Raw genomic sequence first — 7,603 nt, forward strand, 5'->3', positions numbered from 1 at the left:
TACAATTAATTTTTATTGAGATATAATTGACTACAAATACTTTTTTATTTGATCAGGTGGAATGGGAATATTTCATAGTCAGTTATTGCTCATTTGTTTATACATCAGTGTTTACCTTTCTTTAATCAGCTCCATAAGGATATTGCCTAGATCTAACTGTAATTTTTATATCAATCAGCTTTATTTACCATTTGAAAAATAACTGTTGTTTAGCTACATACTGAACTTCTTGAATTTAGGTCTTGTTCAGAACAAAATTTGTTTAACAATGATGCTATACTTTTGATGATGTAAAAATTTAGGTATTATTGTTTCCAAAACATTCAGTTCTCTATCCTAACCTAAATCTTCTGCCTTCTGCCCTACGTAATATAAGGATATATCCTGGGATGAGGACTGAAACTTTGAAAACTGTCTGGGCCTCACACAGAAGTTCATGGTCCATCTTTCAGGAAATATCTCAAGGTGGATGTTCAGAAGCAGTGAAATTCTAAACTAACCAGAGGCTCTCCTAATATCAGTGTTCGCTAAACTCATAAGAATTTTGAATGCCTCAGAGATCCCCCAATCTACTCCAAGCAGCTATTCCCGCTGTTAAACAAAGACTAAGGTCTTCTGGGTGGATAAAGGTGCAAACTTCTTCCCCAAGATGTGACCTTCACCTAAAACCTGGGAGCTCTCCAATCTCTCAAGGGACTGACTCTAAGAGCATGTTCAAATGGAGACAACCCACAAAGCTTTGGGAAAGCAGAGGAAAAAAGCCAAAAACAAACTAAAGAACAACACAGACACACCACATAGCACTTATTGCAGACAGCAACAGAGATGACAGGTTTTTCTTGGGTGCTGATGGAGATCTAGCCAAGACAGGTACTCTGCTGGACTGCACCTCAAGAGGTTTCCTAATTCCCCTGCCAAATCACCAGCCCAGGTCCTGCTGCCCTAAGGCCTGCTGGGCCTATCCACCAAAAAACACTGGCACTTTCAGTTCTGGAAGCAGTTCTGACAGCTTTGATTCTGCCATGTGCACAGAAAAGAGAAGCTCAAAGATTTTCTATGAGAAGATTGCAGGAAGAGTAAGGAGGTAGAGTCTAGACAACTCTAAGAAGTGCTTTGACCTAAAACTGTGTAATGCACTTTTTCTTTTTTTAACTTATTTTTTATTGTGATATAGTTCACATACCATAACATTCACCCTCCTAAAACGTACAGGTCAGTGGTTTTTTACCATATTCACAAAGTTGAATCACCATTATCTAATTCCAGATCATTTCATTGCTCCAAAAAGGAAAGGCAAATATGTGGCCTTTTGTGTTTGGCTTCTTAGCATAATGGTTTCAAGTTTCATCCATGTTATTTCATGTATCAGCACTTCATTCCTTTTTATGGCTGAACAATATTCCATTGTATGGATATACCAAATTTTGTTCACCCATTCATCAGTTGATGGACATTTGGGTTGTTTCCACTTCTTGGCTATTAGGAATAATGCTCCTGACCATTCGCTGGACTTGGTATTTAAATGGGAGAAATGTTCAGCTTCTGAGACAAAACAACAACAACAAAAACTGAAAAGGAAAAAGGATAGATGGAGAGTGAAAGCAAAAGAGTTAGGAATAAATTTAACCAAGAAAGTACAAGATTTGTACACTGAAAAAAAAAACTATAAAACGTTGCTGAAAGAAATTAATGAAGACCTAAATAAATGAAAAATATCCCATGTTCATATATTGGAAGACTTAACATTGTTAAGACGGCAATACTACAAAGTGATGTACAGATTCATTATAATCCCAATCAAAACCTCAATGACCTTTCTGCAGAAATGGAAACGATGTTCATAAAATTCAAATGGAATTTCAATGGAGCCCAAATAGCCAAAAATAACTTGAAAAAGGACAAAATTGGAAGACCTACACCTCCTGATTTTAACACTTACCAGAAAAGAAATTTATTAGTAATCAAAACAGTATGTGGTATTGACATAAAGATCAACGGAATAGACTTGCGAATCCAAAAATTTACCCGTACATCTATGGTCAACTGATTTTAACAAAGGTGCCAAGACCACTCAATGGGAAAAAATAAACTCTTCAACAAATAATGCTGGACAACTGAATGCCTATGTGCAAGAGAATGAAGTTGGGCCTCTATCTCACAATATATGCAAAAATTTACTCAAAATACATCAACAATGTAAGAGTTAAAACCATAATACTCTGGAAATAAAACATAGGGGTAAATCTTTGTAACCTTGCATTTCGCAATAGACTCTAGAAATGGCCCCAAAAGCACAAGCAGCAAAGGAAAAAATAAATTTCATCAAAATTAAAAACTTGTGCATCAAAGGACACTATCAAGAAAGTGAAAAGACAACACACAGAATGGGTGAAAATATTTGAAAATCATACATCTGATAGGAGTCATCCAGTATCCAGAATATATGAAGAGCCCTTACAACTCAACAACAAAAAGACAAACAACCCAATTTAAAAATAAACAAAGGATGGGGCTTCCCTGGTGGTGCAGTGGTTACAAATCCGCCTGCCAATGCAGGGGATACGGGTTCGAGCCCTGGTCCAGGAAGAGCCCACATGCCGCGGAGCAACTAAGCCTGTGCTCCACAACTACTAAGCCTGCACTGTAGAGCCCATGAGCCACAACTACTGAAGCCCGTGAGCCTAGAGCCCGTGCTCTGCAACAAGAGAAGCCACCACAATGAGAAGCCCGTGCACCGCAACTAAAGAAAGCCCGCCCTCAGCAACGAAGACCCAATGCAGCCAAAAATAAATAAATTTTAAAAAGGATTATAATAATAAAAAACAATAAGCAAAGCACTTGTACACATTTCTCCAAAGAAGATATACAAATGTCCAACAAACACATGAAAAGGTGCTCAACATATTATTTGCATTGGGAAATGCAAATCAAAACAACAAGATACCACTTTATACCTGCTAGGATAGCTACAATCAAAACCAAAAAAAAGACAAGAAATAGCTAGTGTCATCAGGAAGGTAGAGAAACAGGAACACTCGTCCTCTGCTGGTAGGAATGTAAAATGGTACAGGTGCTATGGAAAGCAGATTGGCAGTTTCTCAAGAAGTTAAACATAGAATTACCATATGACCCAGTAATTCCTCTCCTAAGTAGAGACCCAAAAGAACTGAAAACAGATATTCAAACAAAAATTTATACACAAATATTCATCGCAGCACTAGTCACACTAGTCAAGAGATGGAAATTACCTAAATGTTCATCAACTGGTTAATGGATAAACAAAGTGTGGCATATCCATTCAATAGAGCATTATTCAGCCATTAAAAAAGAATGAAGTACTGATACATGCTACACCATGGATTAACCTCAAAAACATTCAAAGTAAAAGAAACCAGATATACAATGTCACATGTTGTATGAATCATTTATATGAAATATTCAGATAGGTAAATCCATAGAGAAAAAATCAGATTAGTGGTTGTCAGGGGCTAGGAGAAGGGAGAATTGGGGAGTAACTGCTTTATGAATATGGGGTACCCATACCCATTTCTTTTGGGATTATGAAAATATTTTAGAATTTGATAGAGACGGTGGTTGTATAACACTGTCAATGTACTAACTGCCACTGAACTGTACACTTAACAATGGTTAATTTTATGTTATGGGTATTTTACCTCAATTTTTAAAAGTATGGTGGAACAATGATGTAGAAAACACTGCAACCTTTGACAATAATTTTGTAAATGTACATTTGCTGGAGGATATTTTCATGATTTTCATTAAGTAATAAATCAGATTATAAATTAAATTTTCAAAATTAAAAAATTATGAATAAAGAAACCAAAAGAGGATGAGGAAACAAAAGAGCAAAGGAAACCAAGAGAAAGAGAACAAGAGCCAGGGAAAATAAGAGAGGGAGAGAAGAGAAAAGGAGGAGAATGAAGAGGATGAGAAAAAGGAGAAAAGAAATAGGAGAGCTAGAGCAAAAATGTTAAAGTGGGTGATATCAAGTGTCAGTGGGGCCTGTGCAGAAAGGAGCTCTCTCCTGCACAGCTGGTAGGAGTGTGGGCTGCACAGACACTTTGGAGAACAATTAGTCAGTAGTTAATAAAATTAAAATGGGGGCCTTCCCTGGTGGCGCAGTGGTTGAGAGTCCACCTGCCGATGTAGGGGACATGGGTTTGTGCCCCGGTCTGGGAAAATCCCACATGCCGCGGAGCGGCTAGGCCCATGAGCCATGGCTGCTGAGCCTGCGCGTCCGGAGCCTGTGCTCTGCAATGGGAGAGGCCACAACAGTGAGAGGCCCGTGTACCAAAAAAAAAAAAAAAAAAAAAAATGGATATACGCCGTAATGTTCAGCATGTCAACTACAGGTAATAATACTGTACTGCATATTTGAAAGTTGTTAAGAGAGTAGATTTTAAAAGTTCTCATCATAAGAAAACAAAATTCTGTGACTCTGTATGGTGACAGATGTTAACTAGCCTTATTGGGGTGATCATTTCACAACACATACAAATATTAAATCATTATGTTGTACACTTGAAATTAATATAATGTATGTAAATTACACCTCAATACAAAAAATAAAAAATAAAAATAAAATGGACATACCCAGAGTTTCACTTCTGGTATTTAATCTACATTAGGGAGATCATCATACATGTGCCAAAGGAATCATGCACTCAGCATTTGCTTATATTGGAACATCAGAAATAATCTAAATAGTTCTTTTTTTAAAAATTTATTTATTTTATTTATTTATTTTTGGCTGCATTGGGTCTTCGTTGCTGCACACGGGCTTTCTCTAGTTGCGGAGAGTGGGGGCTACTCTTCGTTGCAGTGCATGGGCTTCTCATTGCGGTGGTTTCTCTTGTTATGGAGCACAGGCTCTAGAGCGCAGGCTCAGTAGTTGTGGCACATGGGCTCAGTAGTTGTGGCACACAAGCTTAGTTGCTCCGTGGCATGTGGGATCTTCCTGGACCAGGGCTCGAACCTGTGTCCCCTGTATTGGCAAGTGGATTCTTAACCACTGCGCCACCAGGGAAGCCCCAGAAATAATCTAAATAGTTAAGGGGATGAATACATTGTGATACACTAATAATATCATAATAGCATGAAGTAGTTTAAAAGAATAATTATATACATATGTATTTCATATAGATATATATATATAATCATATATATCATATATATTTTATATATATATATGAAAAAAGTAATGAGTTCCAAGTTAGTTTTTGGTCTAAAAAAGATAGCTGACAAATGAAGTTTGATGTCACACAATATACACTAATATATGATATTACATTAATATGTTACTGGTATAATAAAAATTTATGTTAATAAAAAGAAAATGAAGGCATCTTTTCATGTACCTATTGGCCATCTGCACTTCCTCTTTGGAAATATGTCTAGTTAGTTTTTCTGCCCCATTTTTTCATCGGGTTGTTTGATTTTTTATGTTGAGTTGAATGAGCTGTTTATATATGTTGGATATTAACCCCTTATCAGTCATATCATTTGCATATATTTTCTCCCATTCAGTACATTGTCTTTTCATTTCCTTGTTGGTTTGCTTTGCTGTGCAAAAACTTTCAAGTAATCATCAGGGAAATGCAAATCAAAACCTCAATGAGATATCACCTCCCACCTATCATTAAAAAGACTATAAATAACAAATGTTGGCAAGGATGTGGAGAAAAGGGAACCCTCCTACACTGTTGGTGGGAATGTAAACTGGTGCAGCCACTATGGAAAATACTATGGAGGTTTCTCAAAAAACTAGAAATAGAACTACCGTATGACCCGGCATTCCGCTCCTGGGTACGCATCCAAAAAAAACCAAAAACACTAATTCAAAAAGATACATGCACCACAATGTTCATAGCAGCATTATTTACAATTGACAAGCTATGGAAGCAACCTAAGTGTCCATCAACAGATGAATGGATAAAGAAATGGCATATATATACAATAGAATACTACTCACCATTAAAAAAAATGAAGTGTTGCCATTTACAGCAATGTGGATGGACTTAGAGGGCATTATGCTAAGTGAAATAAGTCAGAGAGAGAAAGACAAATACTGTATGATATCACTAAATGTGGAATCTAAAAAAATAAAACAAACTAGTGAATATAACAAAAAATAAGCAGATTCACAGATATAGAGAACAAACTAGTGGTTACCAATGGGGAGAGGGAAGGGGTGAAGGGCAATATAAGGGTAGGGTATTATGAGGTACAAACTATTAGGTACAAAATAAGCTACAAGGATATATTGTATAACACAGGGAATATAGCCAATATTTTACAATAACTATAAATAGAGTATAACCTTAAAAATTGTGAATCACTATATTGTGCACCTATAACTCATGCAATATTGTACAGCAACTATACTTTTAAATAAATAATAAATAAATAAATGAAAATGAGTGATATAGAGAAATAGAACTATGGAGAATTATATAAGGGTTAAAAAATGAAAGAAACACAGAAGAAAGAAAGAAAGAAGGTAAAAAAGAAGAAAGGAAGGAAGGAAGGGGTTAGTGAGCAAGCCTGGCTGAATTCATACCTGGAAGTAGAGGCAATTAACAAGCAAGTACACTAGATTAAATGAGACCTAGTTTAGTACTTAATTGCTCCTAGATCTTTACCATAAGTATTCTTCACATTGCAGTTGCAACTTGAGTTGTACAACCTGAGTTGACTGTGTTTCTGTCCTGCCACAGAGGTTTAGTCAAGAGACTATCCCAAAGGACCTGCAGGGATGAAGGCTATGGATCTCAGATACACAATCTTTGAAGCAGAAATGCAGTTGGGGGCTTCCCTGGTGGTGCAGTGGTTGGGAGTCCGCCTGCTGATGCAGGGGACGCGGGTTCGTGCCCCAGTCCGGGAAGATCCCACATGCCGTGGAGCGGCTGAGCCCGTGAGCCATGGCTGCTGAGCCTGCGTGTCCGGTGCCTGTGCTCCGCGGTGGGAGAGGCCACAACAGTGAGAGGCCCCACGTACCACAAAAAAAAAAAAAAAAAGAAATGCAGTTGGAAGTCCCAGAGAGCCCTCGACCTGTGGCAATCCATAGGGCACCACTTCATTAGTTTTTGTCTCATGAAGACTTTGCAGTGAAGATTAGGCAGGGACATGTATGTGAAGGAGTAAAAGAGAAAAAACAGAAGGCATCAGGACAGCAATATTTAACACAAAGTTTATCAAAGAAGGAACTACACTGTGTGTACTAATATGTTGAATACCTGAAACACACATACAAGTTGTATTAGTTACTACAAATTTAATGGCTTAAAATAACACACAATTACTACCTCACAATTTTGCTGGGTCAGGAGTCCAGGCATGGCTTCACTGGGTCCTCTGCTTAGGGTTTCACGAAGCCAAAATTAAGGTGTCCTCTGTTCTGCATTCTCATCTGGAGGCTTGACTGGGGAAGAACATTTCTAAGGTCACTTAGATGGTCAACAGAATTCATTTCCCTGTGCTTGTAGAACCCGAGGGCCCTGGCTTCTTAATGGCTGTTGGTGAGAGGCTGGTCCTAGAGGCCACCTACAGCCCCATGCCCCGTGGACTTCCCCAGCATCGACGC

This window comes from Leucopleurus acutus, assembly GCF_964270905.1.
Source record: "Leucopleurus acutus genome assembly, chromosome: 15".
Classification (NCBI taxonomy): domain Eukaryota; kingdom Metazoa; phylum Chordata; class Mammalia; order Artiodactyla; family Delphinidae; genus Leucopleurus; species Leucopleurus acutus.